The sequence below is a fragment of the Enhydra lutris genome, unplaced genomic scaffold (assembly GCF_002288905.1).
Source record: "Enhydra lutris kenyoni isolate GAN:26980312 unplaced genomic scaffold, ASM228890v2 scaffoldscaffold63, whole genome shotgun sequence".
NCBI classification, from domain to species: domain Eukaryota; kingdom Metazoa; phylum Chordata; class Mammalia; order Carnivora; family Mustelidae; genus Enhydra; species Enhydra lutris.
Window position 1 is genome coordinate 7,599,553 of NW_019154147.1, and position 20,773 is coordinate 7,620,325.

Sequence of the window (20,773 nt, forward strand, 5' to 3'; positions counted from 1 at the left end):
GAAGAGACAAATCACCAGAATCTTAAACTCATGATCAACAAACTAGTGAGATATAATCAATCCCTTGCTTTCAGCCACTAAGTTTTGGGGTAGTTTGTTAAATGGCAATAGTTAACTGGAACAGAAAGAATTCCGATATTATCAAATGAGATATTGCACCGCACTATGTCCTGAGAGGGAATATTTCTTGATTCAGCTGCCATTCAGTAGAATTTATATGTGTGGTGTTGAGTGGGCAGCACCGGTCACAGGAGGATATTTTTACTGGAAAAAGGAAATGAATCAAGGTTAGTGCATAGGAATAGAATGTGTGATGTCAGTGAATTCAAGGTAATGGTTACAAGTCACCAAGACCTAGTAAAGACAAAATAAGAGGACAGAAAGTGCAGAATATCTCTTTCCATCCTTGCTACCACAAAATTAAAACAAATCATGAGTAGAATTAGATCAAATGGAGCAGAGGATCCAACTGATACTAACATGCATGTGCCATGTAGATGTCCTTAGCAACAGGACCCTCTGATGTTAACAATATTGCGATCAGAAAGTCATGTACAAATTAAGCTTATAACTAAACCACAGCCACATATATGTTGCTAATTCCACTTTGGGGAAGGGTCTGGAAAGGAGGGAGAGAGCCATTTATGCAGTAAACAAAAGGTGAGAACCTGAGGAAAAGAATCTGAGTTATGCCTAAGAGGGTTAAATAGGGCCCAAGTGCTCTAGAACTTTTTGTGTAGAAGACCTATCATACCTCCCTCTTACTGGGTCAGTGAAGAAAATAGAAAATGTGATCCTTTTTTTAATTTATGAGGTTTTTTTTTTTTCACTTTTATTATTAAAATAGAGTTGACATACAATGTTATATTAGTTTCAGGTGTACAACAGTGATTTGACAATTCTATTCATTATACAATGTTCACCATGATAGATGTAGTCACCATCTTTCACCATACAATGCGATTATATTATTGACTATACTCCTTATGTTCTTTCTTTCATTCCTGTGACTTATTCATTCTGTAACTGGAAGCCTGTCACCCACTCCTCTTACCCATTTTGCTTCTCCTCCTACCCCTTTATCCCTCTGGCAACCACCAGTTTGTTCTCTGCATTTCTGAATCTGCTTGTGTTTGTTTTTACATTTCACATATAAATGAAATCATATGGAATTGTCTTTCTCTGCCTTATTTTACTTAGCATAATACCTTTTAAGTCCATCCATGTTCCCAAAAATGGCAAGATTTCATTTTTTATGGCTGAGTAATATTCCATTGTATATATACACTACATCTTCTTTACCAATTCACCCATCAATGGACACTTAGGTCACTTCCATATCTTGGCTATCATAAATAACGCTGCTATGAACATGAAGGTGCCATATATCTTTTCAAAGTAGCATTTACATTTTCTTTGGGTAAATATCCAGTGGTGGAATTACTGGATTGTATGGTACTTCTACTTCTAATTGAATGTTTTATATATAGACTCTACCTGGCTGCTGGATAGAAGGCAATCAGGCAGAGTGAGATATAGCCACATAGCCTAAAGAAGTATGCAATTCCCTTACTTAACCTATGCAACACCCTTCTGGAGCAATAACAGTATCTTCATTTCTAGAGTTACAAACAGAGTTGTAAAACAACTTATTTGCAGCCATGCGACACTTAAAAATTTGCAAAACAAGGTTTTATCTGATTTGGAGGATTTTATTAATCTCTCTCTCCTCCCTATTTTTTTTTTTTTTTTTTGGTCCAGGAAGTTCAGAGATTTGGTACATTATGAAAATCTTTCCTGAGTATTATCATGCAGATATTTCAAAGTATCCCTAGTTTCTCATATTTTTAAATAGCTCTATAACAGGAAAAAAGAACTGAAACTATCTTAGAGAAAGAAACTAATAAGATACCCCAGTGACAATATTTTTATTCCAGGTAATTCCTGCCTATAGAAAGGTTCTGCTGTTATGTCCAGCTGTTATTGAAGAGCATTGCTAGGTGGCATCCCAGGGTTAAAAGCAGCTGGAGCAAAATGAAAACATGGCATTCTGCTACAAACCAATATCAAATTATATATATTTCCCAGCAGCATAAAACCTAAAGCAATTCTGAGCCACAAATATTGATTTCTTTTTATTTGCTAAAAAAAAAAGTCAAGTTTAATGAGATAAAAGCTTCACAAATGTCTTTCTTTGTATCTTTTCTGTTTTTAATAATGTAAGAAATTAAAGATTTTGTTAAGTGTAAAGACAGTCAACAATCCTTGAGACACAAATTATTTTCTCTCTTCTCTTAAGATTTTATTTATTTATTTGTAAGAGAGCGAGAGAAAGAGAGAGAGAGCACACAAGCAGGGAAGCAGAGGGCCAAGGGAGAAGCAGGCTCCCTGCTGAGCAAGGAGACCGATGCAGGACTCAATCCCAGGACTCTGGAATCAGGACCTGAGCTGAAGGTATACGCTTAACTGATTGAGCCACTCAGGTGTCCCAGACACAAACTATTTTCTAAACAATCCATCTTGGAAAACATGTTGCTCCTATACAATTTAAATACAGGCTTAGGACAACCCCACGAAAGAAGCTGAAGATTTTTTTTATTTTTATTTTTATTATGTTCCGTTAGCCACTATATAGTACACCACATTTTATCTTTAAATGTAAAGTGATTCAATATCCTGCTTTATCTTCGAACTTGAAGATAAAAAAATAATTGGGGCTCCTGGGTGGCTTGGTTAAGCCTCTGCCTTCGGCTCAGGTCATGATCTCAGAGTCCTGCAGGGAGCCTGCTTCCCCCCACCCCCGCCTGCCTCTCTGCCTACTTGTGATCTCTGTCAAATAAATATATAAAATCTTTTAAAAAATAATTAAACTGCCAGTGCACAGAGTCACTCCAAAGGTAATCTATTTTCTTTTTGATCCATGATCATTGATTACATACTATCTTATATTGCTTTGTATTTTTTTTCTCTCCAACAATGTTTTGAACTCTTTACACTCAAGGACTATGTTTCCTTTCTTTATTCCCTATTGCATACATAATGTAGAGTTCTAGACATACACGATAATCAATTTATTTCTTTTCATCTGAAAGTCACACAAAGGAACATGTTCTATGATTCAGTGTATTTTTCTTCAAGCATTATGCAAGATTTTTAGAAAGTTAATGAATTATTTTTACAACTATTTGCAAATTTAAACCCTGTTCAAAGGTAAGAAATTTATAAAATCATGATTAATATTTTTATCCTAAGAAACAAAAGTTCCATAAAGATCAGTGAGTGTTCCTAATTCTCAGGACAGAGGTCAAAAAACTGTTTAAAACTTTATAAATAAAAATACTTTTTATATTTATAAATAAAAATACATTGCTAATGGTGGCTCACTCATTTCAGCATCTGCCTTTGGCTCAGGTCAGGATCTTAGGGTCCTGGGATTGGGACCTGCATCACCCTGCTCAGTGGGAAGCCTGCTTCTCCCTCTGCCTCGGCCCCTCCCATGGCTCACTCTCTCTCTCTCTCTCTCTCTCTCTCACAAATAAGATCTTTTAAGAAAATACATTGCAGAGAGGAGAACTGAGTTGGGGGAAATCGGAGGGGGAGACAAACCATGAGGGACTGTGGACTCTAAGAAACAAACTGAGGGTTTGGGAGGGGAGGGGGCTGGGGGGTTGGGTATTATGGAGGGCATGTATTGCATGGAGCACTGGGTGTGGTGTATAAACAATGAATTTTGGAACACTGAAAAGAAAAGAAAATGAAGAAAAAAAGAAAACACATTCGTTGCTAACAAAATCAATGGTGGAAATGTGGAAGGTGAGATATTTATACCCTAACCACAAATTAAAGTATGAGAAATAAATGTCCAAAGAGATGTTTGAAAAAGTGTGACCTAGATATCTTTTTGATGTTTATAAGTACTTTAAATTACTAAATTTGGACTTGCAAGTTAACATGGTGAGGAATTCTACACAGTGTAGGAGCCTGGGGAAAAAAAAAAAAAAAAAAAGGCTGCTGCTTTTTTTTTTTCTTTTTTTTGATGTTTTATCAAAAGACATTTTTATTTGTCACTCTTAGGAAACCTCATTTTTGACTGGACTCAGATTAAAGGTAGAAACTGTCAGAGAGGACAGACTCCGTCTCATGGCAATCTGTTCCTGGTGCTTTTCTCTGGCCTCCTTCATTCTCTTGGCCAAAAGTTTAGCACATTCTGCAGCCTCTTCCTTATCTTTCTGAGTGCACTGTTTCTTCAAAGCAATATCCCAGTGTTTGTGTTGAAGGACACATAGAGTAACAAGAGGCTGAATCTTGGGCCCTTTGATTCTAGGTTTCTTATCTTCTTTGTTTAGGAGCTTTCTCACAACATACTGGTGGACATCATCTTTAGAAAGACTGAAAAGTTTGTGGATTCTTCTAACTCCTTGGGGCCCCAGGTGACGAGGCACAGTAGTATCAGTCCAGGAATATCCTTCTTCCCTTTTTTTAGAATGACCAAGTTGAGAACACTGAGGTTAGCATCTATAAGGCAACCCCGAAGAGATTTGTACTTTCTCTCTCCCGTCCTCCTTGGTCTATATCAGGAATGCCCCTTACTCAGCAGCAGGCAGACACAGCCATGGGTCAAGATGCCCTGCTTCATGGGGAAACCTTTTTTGCCATTGCCACCACTGATATGGACCACGTAACCCTTCCATTCTTTCCCCAGAACAGCAGCAGGAACTTCTGTGGCGATATTCTTCTCATAAAAGGTATGATGTTTGCATTCACAGTCTACTTCAATGAGTTTCTGGCAGCCAATAGCTGAGAAAGAGATGTTCAGCTTCACTCTGAAGCAGACTCCAAGGCACCATGAAGAAGAGCTGATATGCCTCTTCTTAATTTCCTAATAAACTATTCTTGAAGACACAAAAATGAAAAAGGTGGCTTTGAGATCAAATGGTAAGAAAAGATCTCAGAAAATCCTGATGGAATTCTCACTAAATGCATCATCAGTCAAGATGAATTAAGAAATACATTTTGAACCACATATCACCTAATCTACCCTCTGAAAAAGAAGAAAAGTCCACCCTACCCCCATCAAATCAGTACTAAAGACAAAAATGAGAAACCTGGAAGGAAGACAAAAAGAATAAAATAGTTAGAGAAGATAATACATGTGGAGGGTAGAGGACAAAGAGCCAACTAAGAATTATAAGTGTTCCCAAAAAAGAAAAAAAATAATGTAAGTGTTCAAGAGGACAGTAGAACAATCAAAGTCTATTGAATGACTAGTGGGTCACAGGTGTGACCCCAGGAATTTTATATCCATTCAAGTAATTGTTCATTTGTGAAAGCAACAGAAAGACTTTCTCAATTAAATAAGGACTAAGAAATATACTATTAAAGTATGCCCTTTGTTAAACTTAAATAAGACAAGATTCCCAAACTTTCTATTTAAGTAAGAAATCTGTAGTTTTATTTTACCTCAAGCATGTGAAATAAGAGGGAAATAACAATGATCTCTTTCTGATTTCACAGAGATTTCCCAAGTTTTATGCCCTTTAGAAAAAAGTGACATCTGCATCAAAATTATTACCAAGGTAACACATTATCAAGTAAAACCACTAATTAAAATTACTGACCTTTCAAAAATTAAAGGTTACCATCAACAGTAGTTAGCAATAATCTCTGAATCCCGGGTATCTTATAAAAATCCTTATCTAAAATTAATATAAGAAACAATAGTTTCTGGTTTTCTCTGCAAGTGTAGGGAAAGAAAAAACAAACATTTCCTTCTTATATTATTGCACTGTCTTCCTTTATGCATGATTAGGAAGGCCTGTTTTTCAAGACTAAATACTGGGATTCCTTTGGTTACTACTGGCAGGAAAAGAAGTAGGCCTTGGGGGGCACCTGGGTGGCTCAGTGGGTTAAGCCTCTGCCTTTGGCTCAGGTCATGGTCTCAGGGTCCTGGGATCGAGCCCCGCATCGGGCTCTCTGCTCAGTGGGGAGCCTGCTTCCCCCCTCTCTCTGCCTGCCTCTGCCTACTTGTGATCTGTCAAATAAATAAATAAAGTCTTTAAAAAAAAAAAAAAGTTAAAAAGAAGCAGGCCTCGGAAGCTCAAAGCATATAATATGGAACAGAAAAAAAACAAAATAGTGTTATAAGCATCAGAATGTGGAGCATATGAGGCTTTGCATCTCACTTTCTCAAAAACACTAATAAGAGATTCACTCCAACTACCTGAAGAATGAATCAGTGTGGCATGCACTTCTGCATTATGATCCTGGCTTTTTAACTTACTTAATTAAGCAGGTTACTTTCTAAGATTCAATTTCCTCCTCTGTAAAACAAGGATACATAATTGAACCTACAATGCAAGATTCCAGTGAGAATCAAATAAGATAGTACAGGTAAAATATTTGACACAATGCCTGTTACACAGTAAGTGCATAATGATGAACTTTTTAATGTAACAAATTATTACCTAACAATGTATTAGTCACACAGAGAAATACACTCAAGTTAGTTACCTATTGCTTCATTTCAAATTCCTCCCAGATTTTAGTGGCTGAAAACAAGAAGCATTTACTATCTCACAGGAGTTTCTAAAGGTCAGATCCAGGAACAACTTCTGTGGCTTTTCCTGGCTATGCCTCTCTAACAAAGTTGCAGTCAAAATGGCGTTTGGGATGTAGACATCTGAAGGTTGACAGGACTAAAGGATCCACTTCCAAGAAGACTCACTCATATGGCTGTTGGCTGGAGGCCTTGGTTCTTCATTGGTTAATGGCAGGAGGCCTCAGCTCCCCCAAACATGGGCTTCTCCTCATGACATGTCAGCTAACTTCACCCAGAGTGAGCAATTCAAGAGAAAGAAGTCACAGTGCCTTTCATAATCTTGTCTCCGAAGTCCCACATCACCACTGCTGTTTTCTATTAATTAAGAAGCACATCAGTAAGTCCAGGTCACACTCAAAGGAGTGTCTACCTCTTGAAGAATATCAAATAACTTAAAAAAAAAAAAGAATATCAAATAACTTGTGGAAAGATTCAAAACCACAATTTTGTTTGTGTATCATATGCATATATCTATAAGAAATAGAAAGCTATAATGTAAAAATTGTTTTTTATTACTAAAATATAATTGATACATAACATTGTGTAATATTAAGGCATATTGATTGGATCTATTTATGTATTGCAATATCACTGCCACCATAGTCTCAGCTAACACCACCATCTTGTCACATAATTATCATTTCTATTTTGTGGAGAAAACATTTAAGATGTAATCTCTTAGCAACCTTGAAGTACATAATACAGTATTGTTGACTATAATCACAATGACGTGCATTAGATCTCCAGAACTTACTCATCTTCTAATTGCAAATCTGTGCCCTTTGATCAAAATTCCCCCCAATTTTCCCATATCCCAACCCCTGCACAATTACTATCTGCTCTTTTTTGCAATTCTGGTTATCAGGAAAACCAATAAAATATACAGAATTAAGCAGGAAAAAATGTTTTAAAACATGTTTATAAAATTCAGGGCTAAAACTTTCCTGTAAATTAAGGTAGATAATAATATAAAAATGTAAAATAATAATCTAAACCTGGGGCCCCTGGGTAGCTCAGTCGGTTAAGCATCTGACCGTTGATTTCAGCTCAGGTCATGATCTCAGCATCCTGGGATGGAGGCCCATGTTGGGCTCTGCACTCAGTGGGAAGTCTGAGGATTCTCTCTCCCTCTGCCCCACCCCCTGATCATTCTCTCCCCTCTCTAAAATAAATAAATCTCTAAAAAATAATAATAACTTCATCAAGATAAAAAGCTTCTGCACAGCAAAAGAAACAGTCAACAAAACTAAGAGGCAATCCACAGAATGGGAGAAGATATTCACAAATGACACTACAAACAAAGGGTTGATATCCAAGATCTATAAAGAACTCCTCAAACTCAATACGTGCAAAAAAGACGTCAAAAAATGGGCAGAAGACATGAACAGACACTTCTCCAAAGAAGACATAAAAATGGCTAACAGACACATGAAAAAATGTTCATCATCATTGGCCATCAGGAAGATTCAAATAAAAACCACATTGAGATACCACCTTACACCAGTTAGAATGGCCAAAGTCAATAAGACAGTAAACAACAAGTGTTGAAGAGGATGTGGAGAAAGGGTAACCCTCTTACACTGTTGGTGGGAATGTAAGGTGGTACGGCCACTTTGGAAAACAATGTAGAGGTTCGTCCAAAAGTTAAAAATAGAGCTACCTTATGACCCAGTAATTACATTACTGGGTATTTACCCCAAAGATACAGATGTAATGAAAAGAAGAGCCACCTGTACCCCAATGTTCATAGCAGCAATGTCCACAATAGCCAATCTGTGGAAGGAGCCAAGATGCCCTTCAACAGATGAATGGATAAAGAAGATGTGGTCCATATATACAATGGAGTATTACTCAGCCATCAGAAAGGATGAATACCCATTATTTGCAACAACATGGATGGAAATGGAAGAGATTATGCTAAGTGAAATAAGTCAAACAGAGAAAGATGATTATCATATGGTTTCACTTATTTGTGGAACATAAGGAATAATATAGATGACATTAGGAAAAGGAAGGGAAAAATGAAGGGGAAGAAATTGGAGTGGGAGACAAACCATGAGAGACTATGGACTCTGGGAAACAAACTGAGGGTTTTAGAAGAGAGGGGGGAGGGGGAACAGGTGAGCCTAGAGTAGGATTTTAAGGAAGGTATGTATTGCATGGAGCATTGGGTGTTATACACAAACAATGAATCATGGAACATTATATCAAAAACTAACGATGTACTGTATGGTGACTAACATAACATACTATTAAAATAATAATAATAAGCTAAACCTATAACACCAAATTATTTTAACAAACATGTAGGAGTGCAATAAGGATTACAGAAGGAAAGAGATTGGGGAGGGTATGTGCTATGGTGAGTGCTGTGAAGTGTGTAAACCTGGCGATTCACAGACCTGTACCCTGGGGCTAATAATACATTATATGTTAATTAAAAATTTTTAAAAATTATTTAAAAAAAGCAAAAAGCAAACAAGACCCATCAAAAAAAAAAAAAAGAAGGAAAGGGATTATGCAATTTATATATCAGGTAAGTTACAGCTTTGATACTAATTTTGATAATTATAGAAATGTAATCAAATACATATTGGATAAACCAAATTTGAGCCACTAGTAAGATTTTTATTATAATGTTTTCAGATTACAAAAGAAATATTCCCTAACATTAATATAAAAAATTTAGAAAACACCAAAAAGGATAAAATAAAAATAAAAACAACATAATCCTTACGATTTGGATGCCTTTTATCTCTTTTTGTTGTCTGTTGAGTCTAGGACTTTCTGTACTACATTAAATAACAGTGGTGAGAGTGGACATCCCTATCTTATTTCTAAATGTAAAGGAAAAGCTCTCAGTTTTTCTCCATTGAGAATGATATAGCTGTAGATCTTTCATGTAGATCACGTTTATGATGTTGAGGTGTATTCCCTCTATCCCTACTTTGTTGTAAGTTTTTATCAAGAAAAAATGCTATATTTTGTCAAATGCTTTTTCTGCATCTGTTGAGAGGATCATATGGGTCTTATACTTTCTTTTAAAATAATGTGGTGTATCACGTTGATTGATTTGAGAATATTGTACCACCCAGCAGCTCAGGAATAAATCCCACTTGATCATGGTGGATAATTCATTTAATGTCCTGTTGAATTCAATTTGCTGGTATCTTGTTGACAATTTTTGTAGCCATGTTCATCAAGGATATCGGCTTGTAATTTTCCTTTTTAGTGGGATCTTTGCCTGGTTTTCGAATCAAAGTACTGCTCACCTTGTAGAATGAGTCTAGAAGTTTTCCCTCAGTTTGAGAAGAACAGGTATTAAGTCTTCTTTAAATGTCTAGTGTAATTCTCCTGGGAAGCCATCCAGCCCTGGACTTTTTGTTTGTTGGGAGACTTTTGATTATTGATTCAATTTCTTTCCTGACATAGAATCTGTTCAAATTTTCTATTTCTTCCCTCTTCAGTTTTGGTAGTTTGTATGTTTCTAGGAATTTATTTAAAAAGACAAATTTAATAATTCCCCTATTGTTGAGTGTTTAGGTGTTTTTCAATTTTTATTAATATATATAAACATATAATTATATATTTCAAATATCTTATTATTTTCATTGAATTAAATTCTAGTAGAATTTCAGAAAAGAGACAATATTTAAAGCTCTTAATTAATATTGCAAAACTATACTTACAAAAGGTTGTGCCAACTAATAAATACCCTCACGATATTTGAAAGTTCTCATTTCCCCCAATCAAAACCACAATGGATATCATTCATACCTGTAGGAATGGCTGTTGTAAAAGATAAGAATAATGAATGTTGGTAAGGATGTGGGAAAAGTGGACCCTTGTGCACCACTGGTTGGAATGTAAATTGGTGTAGCCATTATGGAAAATAGTATTGAGGTTCGTCAAAAAAATTAAAACTAGAACTACCATATGTTCTAGCAATTCCACTTCTGGGTATTTATTTGAAGAAAATGAAAACACTAATTAAAAAGATATATCTACCGCATGTTCATTCCAGTAATTATTTACAATAGTCAAGATATGGGTAAAGAAAATGTGATACACACACACACACACACACACACACACACACACACAATGTCATATTATTTAGCCATGGGGAAGAAGGAAATTCTTGCAACAACAGGGATGGACCTTGAGGGCATTATGCTAAATGAAATTAAATCAGATAGAGAAAGACAAATATTATATGATATTACTTACATGTGGCATAAGAAAGAAAGACAGAAAGAAAGAGGCTTATAAATTCAGAGAACAGATTGGTGGTTGACAGAGGTAGGAGTGTAGGGGGTTGGCAAAATAGGTGAAGGTGGTCAAAAGGTACAAACTTCCAATTATAAAAAAATAAGATTTTTTTTGTGTGTGTGGGAGGTATGTGCTTGGTGAGTACTGTGAATTGTAAAAGACTGATGAATCACAGATTTGTATCCCTGAAACAAATAATACATTATATGTTAATAAAATATAAATTAAAAAAATAAGTCAAGGGGATATAATGATACTGTATTGTATATTCAAAAGTTGCAAAGACAGTAAGTAGTTCTTAAAGGAAGCCTAGGTAGCTCAGTCAGTTAAGCATCTAACTCTTGGTTTTGGCTCAGGTCATGATTTTATGGGTCAGCAATCGAGCCCCTTCTTGGGCGCTGTGTTCAGTAGGGAGTCTGCTTGAAGATTCTCTCCCTCCCCCCGACTCACTCTCTCTCTCTCTTCTCTCAAATAAATACATAAATAAATCTTTTTTAGAAATTTTTTTTAAGTTTTTAAAAAGTTCTCATCACAAAAAAATATTGCAACTATGTATGGTGACAGATATTAACTAGACTTACTGCGATCATTTTCAATATATGGTTGACACAAGTTTGAACTGCACAGGCCCACTTATACACATAATTTTTTTTAATAGATACAGTACAGCATTGTAAGTTTATTTCTTTTTCCTTACAATTTTCTTAATAACATTTTCTTCTCTCTAGCTTACTTCATTATAAGAATTCGGTATATATAATATATATAACACACAAAATATGTTAGTCAGCTGTTTATGTTACCACCAAGGCTTCCAATCAATAGTAGGCTATTAATATTTAAGTTCTGGGGAGCCAAAGTTACATACAGATTTTTGGCTGCACAGGGGTGTCAGCACTCCTAAACCCCGCGTGGTTCAAAGGTCAGTTGTATAATATTGAGTCATTGTGTTGTACACCTGAAACTAATATGTTATTATGTCAATTATATCTCAATTTTTCAAAATCTTTTTTAAAAAGTTCTTATTTCCCCATAGCCTTTACAGTGGAGTATCTGCACTTGGATATATTCTGACAGTTTCTCAAAACTAACATTATAGCACATAGTTATTTTCTCCCTATCCTTTCCATGCTACTTCTTTCCTGGACTTTTATATTTCTGTAAAAAAAGTCAGTCCTTCCAGACAAACTGGCAACATAAAACAATGTCCTTTTTGAGGTCTTTCTTCTTCCTGCCTCCAATCCAAGCAGTTATCAAATCTGGCCTCTTATACTTCCCAAAATACCTACCACATTCATCCCTTTTCTCCATTCTTACTGTCAATTCTATTAGTTTTCTCCCATCCAATCAAGTTGGATTCTTTTTCCAATCCTATCCTACCCCAGGGTGTGAAACTGTGTCTGGTAGTAGGTATCAACACTATCTATCTCGATGGAGTTAATCTAGCTTTGTCCCTTCATGTTCCAAGATCAGTGCTCAGTATTTGTCAAAGGAGGTGGGGAATGCTGAATATAAATTCTGGATATAAAAATTAATAAGTTAGCTTATCAGATTACTTACAAACACCTTGTGCTACTTCACAATATATCCACAGAGTGTTTTGGCACAGAGCCAAGCTTGAGCTCCAAGCAAGGGTCTGATACTGTGACATAACTAATACTCCTGGGTCATTCAACTGACCCAACCTAAAAGAATGGACAGAGATAATTACAGATTATATTAGTAATCTATTGCTGAGTAACAAACTTACCATGAATTTAGCCGTTTAAAATAATATATATTTATTATACTACAATTTTTGTAGGTCAGGAATCTGGCCATGGTTTACCTGAGATCTTTGTTTCAGGGTCTTTCAGTGGAGTTGCCATCAAGATGCTGGCCAATGTTCTTTCCCACTGAGATTTCCAGAAAACTATGGCTGGGGAAAAAGAAAGCAAAAAAAAAAAAAAAAAAAAAAAGAGTTCAGTGGTGGCAACCACCCTGAAAAGTTCATGAGAACTTCCAAATCCACTAATTAGGAATATCAGAATTAGACTCAAAACAGAAAACATCCAGCTGTCTGGGCGGCTGGTCAGTAAGGATCTGAAAATATTTACTGTTTTGATCATATGAATAGATGTTAATTTGACAAACATCAATCAAACATTTACTATTTGCAATGCACCATATCATGCACTGGAGAAAATTAATATAAATAAGCCATATATAGTTCATGAATTCAGAGAATTCACACTGTAGCAGAAGAAAGGAAGTCACTACGACAACATAGCATGCAATAAAAGTTATAACAGATGGATCCAAAAATAAAGTGCTTGAGTACATAGAAGAAGGGAAAGTTATGAAATACTGGAATTTAAGTAGGTTATCATTCCTGAGGAGTGGACTATGGAATGATCAGAAGGAATGAGAAAGAACGAAGAATAAATCTGAAAGCAAGCCAGCCAAGACAGCTTTCATAACCTCTGAGCACTTCAGCCCTTCCTATAAAAATACCAAATATTGAAGAGAGCTGTAAAAATACCAAATGTTTTTAGAGAACATGGAACAACCAGAATTCTTATACATTGCTTATGGGAGGAAAAACTGGAAGTTTCATAAAAAGCTAAACATACATCAACCTTATGATCCAGCAGTTCTATCCCTAGATGTTTATCCAAGGAAAAGGAAATCACTTGTCCACAAAAAACTTGTATGAGATGCTTCATGGCAGCTTTATGCATGATAGCTAAAAATCAGAAATAATAGGAGAGTGAATAAACACAACAGAATTTTCTGGGGAGATGGAAATATTTGTATCTTGGTGTAATTGCCAAGAACAGTGAATGGTTCACTTAAGATTTGAGCACTTCTGGAGTGCCTGGGTGACTCAGTCAGTTAAGCATCTGACTCTTGATTTTGGCTCAGGTCATGATCTCAGGGTTTTGAGGTTAAGTTCCACATCAGGCTCTGTGCTGGGCATGGGACATGCTTGGGATTCTCTCTCTCCCTCTCCCTCTGTCCCTCCCCGAACCTCTCTCTCTCTATCTCTCTCCCCTACTTCCCTCCCTTCCTCTCTTAAAAAAAAAAAATCTGAGCACTTCATTGCATGTAAGTTATATCTTTTATCTGCCAGTTTTTAGTCGGGGGACAGGTACCACACAGTAATTTGAACAGGGAAAGTTTAATATAAAGACTTATTAACCATAACAAGAGATAACCTACTAATGGGTAAAGAGAACTCTAAAAGAGTAAATAAATAGAAGACAAAGGCAGCAACCATTATTACCTCTAGGACTAAGGCACAGCACCTAAGGATGAAAGAAATACAGAAGTGCCCCTCCTGGGAAGAGATCCAACTTTGTTGGAGAGGGTAGAGCAATAGTCCCTGAGTGGTGCTCACTCAGTGCCATGTTGGTAAAACTCACTGGAGGAAGACTTCACCAGGCAGTGTTGCACCTCAGGACTCACTGCGAATCCTCCTGTAGAGATTGTGAGCTGAGAAGCTACCCTCTTAAGAACTGGGTGAGGCTGGCCACAGAGAAATTCCCTGCTGCGCAGCTCACTGGAAAACTGCCCACAGGGATGGCCCAATGGGAAGCTATCTCCTGGGCTGCTGAGGAATGCTGGCCATGGGGAAATAAGTGCTGGCCCATTGTCCTGCTGTTCCCAATGGTCATGTACTGCAGAAGAATTTAAGCAGAGCACACTAAGAACCAGAAGAAAAGCCCGTTCCTCCCCCCAGTATCTTCCAGTGCCCTCAGCAACAAAACTCAATATTGTGCAAGCTGGCAAGGGAAGAATGCTCCATATCAAAAGCAGAGCAATGAAGGGTAGATTTAAAATTGAAGCAACAAATGGATAACTGATACACACTTCAATTTTAAAAGTAAGATATATGAGAAATCTAAAATGGTCAAACTCGGAAAAGCAGAATGTTGAATGGTGGTTGCCCAGGGGTGGGGGCAGGAGGAGACAGGGAGGTATTAGTCAAGGGGCACAAAGTTTACTTTATACAAGATGAATCAGACCAGAGGTCTGCTGCACAGCATAGTACCTAGAGTTAACCATACTATATTGCATCCTTAAAATTTTGCTAAGAGAATGCTGAAAGAGGGTGGTAGGAAACTTTTGGAGGTGATAGATGTGTTTATGACAAGGACTGTGATGATTTGTTGGTGTATACTTTCCTCCAAACTCATCAGATTGATATGGTAAATATATACAGCAATTTGTATGTCAATCATACCTCAATAAAGTGGTTTTAAAAAAAGAAGGAGGAAAGAACACCTGGGTAGCTCAGTGGGTTAAGCCTCTGCCTTCAGTTCAGATCATGATCTCAGGATCCTGGGATCGAGCCCCACATCTGGGCTCTCTGCTCAGCTGGGAGCCTGCTTCCCCACCTCTCTCTGCCTACTTGTGATCTCTCTCTTTGTCAAATAAATAAATAAAATTTTAAAAAAAGAGAGAGAAGGAGGAAGAAGAGGAGGATAAAAAGAAAGAAAGACTGTAGAATTTAGGGTCTTATGGGAGATGGCAGACTTAACTAGAATAGATGTAACTGACTAAATTTGAACTATAATTGACAGGTGGTAGACATTAAGCGTTTGTCCAGGTTGCACTAGGCACTGTGTTATCTTATTTAACACTCATAGAATGTACAGAAGTTACTTATTATTATTCTCATTTTAGTGAGGAAACTGGGACTCAAAGGGAATAATAAACTCATCTTTAAGGTCACAGAGCCAGATAGGGATGGACTCAAACTTTGAACCCACAACTCTGACTCCAAAGTCTCACAATGCATCTCATTGATGATGCAGTATCATGCCAATACCAAACTAGAAAGTCTGGTCCCCAGTAATTACATTTATACTTCTACCTAAGTCTCTACCATTGTAAACAAGAAACTACAGGACCAGTTTCAGGTGGTGCTCCATTTTGATCATCTCAGTGAAGAACTGAAAAGAGCTGTTTTCCCATTCACCCAATAATAACATCTGTTATGAATTGAATTAGTTGCCTACATGGACAATAAAACAAAATAAGATGATTTTTTAAAAGGGAAAAATTTACTTTAAGGCAGTTTTTCAGACAAGCACATATTGTCTTTATTCCAGGGACAAGAACCAGAAACTCTGCCTAATATTCCCTGGCTACTATAATTTTGATATCTGATATACCTCAAGACATACAAGCCATTCCATGTCCTCCTGATAAGCAAGGAATAGTGAATACCATCAATCTTGTGACAATTTTCCTTGTTATAAAGCTAATGCCTATTAGTAAGGTCTGATTAGAGTTACCATTATCATTACATTATCTCATTCAGTTCCCAGTCTGGGAGCCAGAAAATTATAATGTGTGTGTCATATTACACAACCACGAAATTACCCAGGAGTACATAGTGGACCACCAAAAAATCTAAGATCATACCCTCTACTCAATTATTTTGCCATAACTGAATAATAATGCTGATTCACTGTTTCCCTGGAGATTGCATCCAATTTCTACATTTTATATATCACCTCAATGCTGGTGATTTCAAAATTCATATCCTTAGTATTGAACTCTCTCTTGAGATCAAGAGTCTTGTCTTACTGAATACCTGGATATCAAATATGATTCTCAAATTTAATAATTTCAAAAGGGAACTGTTGATCTATTTCCCTTCAGCCTTTTAGGGCTCATCTACCTAGCTGCCCAAGCCAAAAACCTAGGAGTTATTCTTTTTTTCCTGAATTTCTTGAGATATAATTGACATATAACATTGTACAAGTTTAAGGTACATAATGTATTCATTTGGTACATTTAAAAATTGCAATATAATTCCACCATAGTGCTAGCTAACATCTCCATCATATCACATGATTATCATTTCTTTTTTGTAGTAGGAGGTAATAAGATCTAGTCCCTAGGAATCATTCTTGATTCTTTTCTTCCCTTCATCATCTACATTCAATTCACCAGCTAGTCACACTGGACCTAGTTCCAAAATGTGTTGAATTCTTCCTCTTCTTCCCAGCTATACTGCTGCTTTTCTAGCCCAAGTTGCCATCATTTCTCACCTAGACTGCTGAAATAGAACTGCTTGGCTGGCTTATTCCCTAACTCTCCAAAATTCATTCTCATTAGAGCATGCTGTTTCAAACTATCCAAAAGATTCTCAATGCATGCAGAATAAAATCACACTCCTTAACTTAGCTTATTAATCCTAACTGGAACTGCCCTCCTGTGTCAGTTGGGGTTCAGCAAGAAAAGAGATCCTCTATAAGTGATATAGATAAGATTTATGATAGGAGAGAACCCAGAAATGGACCCTCAAGTCTATGGTCAACTAATCTTTGACCAAGCAGGAAAGAATACCCAATGGAAAAAAAATAGTCTTTTCAACAAATGGTTTTGGGAAAATTGGACAGCCACCTGTAGAAGAATGAAAGTGGACCATTTCCTTACCATACACAAAAATAGACTCAAAATGGATGAAAGACCTAAATATGAAACAGGAATCCATCAAAATCCTAGAAGAGAAAACAGGCAACAACCTCTGTGACCTCAGTTGCAGCTACTTCCTGCTAGACACATCTCCAAAGGCAAGGGTAACAAAGGCAAAAATGAACTATTGGGACTTCATCAAGATAAAAGGCTTTTGCACAGCAAAAGAAACAGTTGACAAAACCAAAACTCAACCAAACTCAACACCTGAAAAACAAATAATCCAGTCAAGAAATGGGCAGAAGACAAGAAGACAAGAACAGACATTTCTCCAAAGAAGACATATAAACAGCCAAGAGACACAGGAAAAAAGGCATCACGTGGCATCAGAGAACTACAAATCAAAACCGCAATGAGATACCACTTCACACCAGTCCGAATGGCTAAAATTAACAACACAGGAAAAAAAAGAAATGTTGGTGAGGATGTGGAGAAAGGGGAACCCTCTTATGCTGTTGGTAGGAATGTAAGCTGGTGTAGCCACTCTGGAAAACAGTATGGAGTGTCCTTGAAAAGTAAAAAATAGAGCTACCCTACAACCCAGCAATTGCACTACTAGGTATTTACCAAAGAATATAAACATTGAAATCTAAAGGGGCAACCTGCAACCCAATGTTTACAGCAGCAATGTCCACAATGGCTGAACTATGGAAAAAGCCCAGATGTCCAACAACAGATGAATGCATAAAGAAGATGGGGTATATATGTATGTATGTATACACCACACAAACACACACACACACACACACACACACACACACACAGGAATATTACTCAGCAATAAAAAAAATGAAATCTTACCATTTGCAGTGACATGGATGGAACTAGAGGGTATTATGCTACGTGAAATAAGTCAATCAGTGAAAGACAATTCACTCATATATGGAATTTAAGAAACAAAACAGGATCATAGGGGAAGGGAGGGAAAAATAAAATAAGACAAAATCAGAGAGGCAGACAAACCATAAGAGACTCTTAACTATAGGAAACAAACTGAGGGTTGCTGGAGGGATGGAGGGAAGATGGGATAACTGGGTGATGGACATTAAGGAGGGCATGTGATGTAATGAGCACTGGGTGTTATATGCAACTGATAAATCACTGAACTCTACCTCTGAAATTAATAATATACTATATGTTAATTAATTGAATTTAAATAAAAGTTTTAAAAGAGAGAGAAAAAATACTTATCATAGGGGTTTGGCACAGAAATTGTGAAAGCTAGTAAAAGAGTCTATATAAGAGTATAGTGTCTATATCTGATGCTGGGCCTAAAAGGAAGGAAGAATGTGAAGTGAGGGTGAGTAAGAGCTGTGGGATGACCTGGAACCCATTAAAATGAACTGGAACTTTTATCTGTCTTTCACTACATTCAGGCCTCAATTTCAATGATGTGACTGACCTGCAGAAAAGACTTGCACTCTTTAATTTGAATTTGCACACATACCTGGCCTACACGTAGGAGGAGCTGAAGAAGGAGATCCAGCAACCATTGGAGTATCTGCTATTCTGTGCCACCAGTGTAAGCCAGCGGATCAGAGACCACGTGCAAGAGCTACAACAGAACATGACGCTCCACGGACCTTCTGAACACAGATGTGGCCACTGCTTTATGTACACTTCCCAAAGCTCATGCAGATTTCTCTTATGGCCATCCCTATTCAGAACCATATAAGGTAGGGAATGTTTGGAAACCCAAGTCCAACTCAGGTGCATTAATACAGTATAAAACCACCACTGGCCACCTTTTGTCAGCCTGGCCCAAACATACCTCTTTTAACCATACCTAACTTCCAAATAATGACAATAGAAAAATTGTGTTCTTGTCTAATATAATGCAACTGTCCTTTGTCAAAGTGAAAACATATTAATCCTCTCAAGAGTGTGCAAAATTCTTTTATCTGTTTTTTCAGTGATATTCATTCTTCTTTTAGCTGAGTCACCCTCTCCTTTGATATCCTGTAACAATGAGCTCTAAGAAGTGGTTTGCTGTAAATGTCTAGTAGGCAGTTCTCTGAGGGGAAAAAAGCCACAAAATATAGTGTTTGCCAGTCTCCATTGTATAAACACTCCCACCGTGCCCGATTTCATACCACTAGTGTGATATCACTGAACTCAGTTGGGAAGAGATATGCAGTAAGTAGCATGTCAATATGTGGTATTTCCACCATATGGATACAGTATATATAAACCACCTCAGGAGTACAGATAATAATGATTAGAAAGTGATGTTTTGAGTATTTGTTACCATTGTTTTTAATATAATTTATTTAACTATAAGTTTATATAATTTAATTTTATATTGACTTTACTAAGGCCTAGTAGAGAATAGCTGTCTACAGAGGATGGCATTGAGATGTACTGGGGAAGCACCTAATGGAAATAACCAGTCCCTTGCAAGGCAAATACCTCAAGAGAGGCAAAGAGAGTCTAATATTCTCAGGTAGGAGAAGTAGAGCTGCTTCTACTGCCAGAGGAAACTCATAATTTACAGGTTAAAGATTCCTAGCTTCATCAGAATTTGCCCATATATCTTTATCTCAATTATCAGGGTCCTGCTTCTTCCTAATCGATACAAAGGACCTTGAAAGGTGGAAAACTCAATTTATCTTATTTATTCAGCAACATACAAGCTTCGACTTCGGGATTTTTTTGTTTATTTGTTCATTTTCAGAAATCTCAGTCCTGCATAATAGTTATAGAAGCTTTCTGGAAATGTAAAGCCCTGAACTCCTCATTTTCTTTCTACCTCTACTCCAATGCCTATATAAATAACCACCTTATCCCCCTGCATTTCTTATGTTCATTTAAATGTTCCATTGCAGCAACTACTTGGTCCCCTAAAAACTGGCTTTCAATAGGAATTTCATTACAGGTGTCTATAGGTGGTAATTTTAGTAACTGTTTTACCTTTGCATGCTATGAACTACCAGTGTCCTCTTTGCCCCTGGAAATAGGGTTATTATGCCTCTAAATGTAATCAGATCAGAAAACCAATTCTAAGACTACAGAACCAGTTCACAGAACACAGAACACAGAACCCTTCCTTAAGGTTTCATTCCTCTGGAACCACCTCCAGCACCAAATGTTGTGTCAGTTAGGGTTTGACCAAATTTATTATAGGAGTTTGACCTTAAGCAATTGTAGAAAGTAGTTAAAGAATCTATATAAGGCTTGTATATCTGGTACCCAACTGGAAGTCAGCAAGGCAGGGATAATCTGGAAGAAAATACAAGTGATGGAGCACAAGGACAAATAGGAAACTGAAAGAACAAGCTGGACACCACAAGAATGCACTTGGGAGCCCACTTGTGTCTCTTATTGCCTACAGGCCTCCAACTTGGATAATAAGGGAAAAGGTGCAGGAGAGGCTAGTGTGTTCAACACACACACACACACACACACACACACACACACACACACACACACACA

At 37.0% G+C, this 20,773-nt stretch overlaps 1 pseudogene; it reads right to left on the reverse strand.

Annotated features, from left to right (window-relative positions):
• Positions 1 to 4,080: 4,080 nt before the first annotated feature.
• Positions 4,081 to 18,834, reverse strand: LOC111158787 (annotated as a pseudogene).
• Positions 18,835 to 20,773: the final 1,939 nt, after the last annotated feature.